This window comes from Aquarana catesbeiana, linkage group LG03 (assembly GCF_042186555.1).
Source record: "Aquarana catesbeiana isolate 2022-GZ linkage group LG03, ASM4218655v1, whole genome shotgun sequence".
NCBI classification, from domain to species: Eukaryota; Metazoa; Chordata; class Amphibia; order Anura; family Ranidae; genus Aquarana; species Aquarana catesbeiana.
In genome coordinates, this window is record NC_133326.1 from 313,091,293 (window position 1) to 313,095,637 (window position 4,345).

Genomic DNA, 4,345 nt, shown 5'->3' on the forward strand with positions numbered 1-4,345 from the left:
TGATGTATTTATATATATATATATATATATATATATATATATATATATATATATATATATATATATATATATATATATATATATATATATATATATATATATATTTTTTTTTTTTTTTTTTTCCATCTTTATTTTAGATAACCTGAGCTGAGTTCATAACAAATTTGGGTGTTAAAGGGTTACTCCACTTTTGTGAAAAAAAAATAGAGCAAAAAAAAAAATAATACAAATACAGTTTCTACACGAGCCACATAATTTAATGTTATTTAAAATTTACCTTTCCTTTTCAGTCTGCAACCACTATAACTTTCTGTAAAATTCAATACAGTATGGCAACCTGTAGGCATTCTGTATACAGTTGGTGTACAGAACCTCCGCAAAAATTTCCTTTCCTGGTTGTGTGATTGGCTCACTGATTTTCCCAGAAGTCTGCATTAAGATACAAGTCAAATTTAGGCATTTTCTGCAATAGGATTTATTTTTTTGGTGGGATACTTTGTAAGGGTTAATTCTTTTCGAAGGGATGCAAGCACTGCAACTTTCCTCAGAACACTGCAAGTGTATTAGCTGATTAGAACAAACAGACATACCCATTTAGGAATTAGTAATCCAAGGACATAGATGAACAATACAGCTTTCCTTAGAACAGAAACAGGGCAGGACTTGTGTTTTTTTTTTCTCAACAAAAGTGCAGTTACTCTTTAAGTTCTATCTTTTAGGGGTAAATATGCAAACAAGACTAAGGAGTTATGGTTGTTTAGTTTAAAAAAAGGGAAAATCTATTGGGAATTATAGCAGCATATGAAAGTTAATTTACCAAAACACTCGATTTCATTATATGTTGGTAAGTTGAGGTTATTGTGTATAATCCTCCTATACAGAATAAATAAGAGAAAAATGGTTTAAGTATTGCTGTAGGCAAATAAAATGCCTTTTATTGCAGTAATATAATATAAATATACTCCAAACATGAACAATCCCCACCCAAAAAATTAAATTTAAAATCCTACTGTAAACGTGTAAAAGACAAATGACAACATTGTCAGCCAACCAAACGCCATACCTTCCAGCACGTGCAATATCACATGCACAGTTTTACATTATTAAAAGATGGAAATGGAAAATTGTTCTTATAAAAATGTAATACATTATTTTAACTGCCAGCCAGTTTACCTTTTAGTGCTACCCACGTAGATGCATACAGCCACTGGGAAGGGATTAAGGATTTAAAGTATAGTAGATGAAAACCCAATCTGGTGATTCTGCTATGAAGGTCTTGTTCAGGTGTTATGGGCAATGCTTTGTCCCTGCCTTGTTACCCTGTCATATGTGCCTTTTTGGAGACCATAAACAGCCATTTTGGCACTTGCGCTTGCTTTTTTCCCTGTTGTCACCACCAGGTAAGCCATCCTAAACAGTGACCTGCAGCACTTCATGCAATTGCTGCTGGAGCAAGTGCATAAAGACCAAAGGTAGTTGAATGAAACTGGAGATCTCCAGCACTGAGATTCAAGAAAAGATGGAAAAAAAGTGAAAGGATATTTTTTTTTTTTCTTTCGTCAAGAAAATTGTATTTGAAAGCACAAACAAAGTTACATTTTTCCATAGATATACTGAAAAGAAACAAAACAAAACCTTTTTAATGTTAAGTGCCCATCTACTACAAGCATTACACATCAGGCATGCCAGTGGACAAAAGCACTCCATAGTTGTATAGTTTGTTTTTAACCTTTGCATTGATGTTATTTGTTTAGTTATTGACAAGTAGTACTTTTATTTATATCGGCCTCAATTTTTAAACCTTCAGACCTCAGATGAGCCACAGTTCCTGCACCTGTGGACCTCAGATCAGCCCCTATTCCGGCACCTTCACACCTCAAATCAGCCCCAAATCCTACACCTTCACACCTCAAATCAGCCCCAAATCTTGCACCTTCACACCTCAAATCAGCCCCAAATCCTGCACCTTCACACCTCAAATCAGCCCCAAATCCTGCACCTTCACACCTCAAATCAGCCCCAAATCTTACACCTCTAGACCTCAAATCAGGTGCAAACTTTTCACCTCCAGACCTCAAATCATCCCCAAATCTTGCACCTTCAGATCTCAGCCCAGCCCCAAATCCTGCACCTTCAGATCTCAGCCCAGCCCCAAATCCTGCACCTTCAGACCTCAGCCCAAATCTTGCACCTCCAGACCTCAAATTGGCCTCAATTCCTGCACCTTCAGTCCTCAGACCAGTCCTAATTCACGCTTCTTCAGCCCAGCTCCAATTTCTGTTCCTTCAAACCTCAGATCATCCCTAATTTCATGCACCTACAGACCTATGATCAGCCCTTATTGCATACACTTCAGACCTATGATAAGCCCCGATTCACACATTTCAGACCTCCGAACATAGGTATACACTTTGCACCTCAGCCCATCCATCAGAACACAACAGCTCAGGGGGGCAGATCGCTGTATTAAATTTGCAGAGTACATCGGCTCCGACCAGAGCTGACAATTTTTTTCGTGCAGCCCACTAGGTTGAACAGGGAAAAAAAAAAAAAAAAACCTATGGTGTGTACCAGGCTTTGCTATCACTAAAAATGTATTTTTCCTTTGCAGTAGTGGCACCTGTATTGGCAGGTGTGCTTGTGGGTTTCTTAGCACAGTCCATAGGTGGATTTCAGACATCAATATGCTAGCTAGGGAGCAAGCCATCATGTTGTTGCAGAAGGCATACGCTGCTGACCCCTGTAATTAAGAAAAGCAGTATACATGGTGTTAATTTTATGGGAACCAGGAGTCTTGTCTGACTTTTTTTTTTTTTTTGTCATCCTGGCTTGTGTCGTATATCAGTGTTACAGGCAGGAGGTGAGGCAGAAACAGCAGCGGGGGGGGGGGGGGGGGGGGGGCTACAATCTATGCATCTGGCTGCATAAACTGGCAGACACACCCAGTGATGGTATTCTCTAAAATCTAAAAAATGGCAATTGTTTATATTTAGATAAATTGAAATTCGGCAGCTCAGCAGGGACTGGCCGAGTTTTGATCCATCTATTACCATTCCTGCTGGAGAGAAGTACATTTTAGGATAAGCTTCTCTCAAACGGGAATGTTGGAAAATTTTCCTTTTTATCAGCACTGCTTGATCAGTGTATCCTGACAGCAGAGGAGTGCTCACTGTCAGAATAGTACAGCAGGGAGGATTTCATTGAATGTGTGGATGGGGAAATCTGTTCGGAATTCTTTTTTTTTGATCAGCCGTATGGCTGATTACAAATGATCCATTCATGCCCAATTTTAGTTCACCTTTTCACAAACAAGGAAGATGAGTTAACATGCTGTGAGTGATAAGTAAAGATGAGCTCCGGCATGTTCGCACAGCCCACGTGCAGAGCCCGCCAAGAAGTCGGCACTGCGCTGCGCTAATCACAGGCAGTGAGACATTTACCCGATGCGCGGCTGCAGAGATTGGGAAATGTCTCACTGCCTGTCATTAGGGCAGTGCTGACTTCCTGGCGGGCTCTGCACGTGGGCTGTGCTAACACGCCGGAGCTCATCCTTAGTGATAAGATGTCACTTCTTAGATCAGAGGCATTCTGCTGGCACATGACCACTTTGACCAAACGGAATACTTCTGATCCATCCCGGAAGCCCTAAGCAAAGAAGGCGAAGAAGAACAGGCAACCACAAAGGTAAATGCAGCATGGATCCAGGGGTTGTTTTGGGGTGTAGGGTCTTAGTTCATCTTTTTTGTGATAAAGTGAACTTACACTTTAAGCAAACTTAAAGTGATGGTAAAGGCTCCATTTTTTTTTTTTTTTATAAATAACAAACACATCATACTTACCTGCTCTGTGCAATGGTTTTGCACGTAGCTGTCCCTGTTCCTCCATAGCAAGCTGCTTGCTATGGGGGCACTTACAGAGCAGGGATCAGGGCCAGTTAGGGGCCAGAGAGCCAGGACAGTAGCAGCTCTCGTGCACATTGCTGGCTTGAGATTAGACTTGGGTAAGAATTAGGGTGGGAGCTGCATTAAAAAAAAAAAAAAACCTTCAGCTTTTACAACCACCTCAAAGTAGATGTAAACCCTAACTGGATGACATTTAAACAAATAAATACGTATGTTTATCAGCTCTGTAAAGAGCTGTACAGTCTAGTAAGGCTGGTGAGAATGATGCAATTAGAACATAGAGGGCCATTAGCAGGGAAATACTGGATTCCTTAATTAGATGTTCCCCTTCCCTTGGGTAATTTCAACACCTGAGTCTCTGATTTAGTGCTTTCTGGTTTAGATTGATATGTATGAAAATGAAGATCAATATTTTATGATAAAAGAGCAAAGAAAAAAAAGAC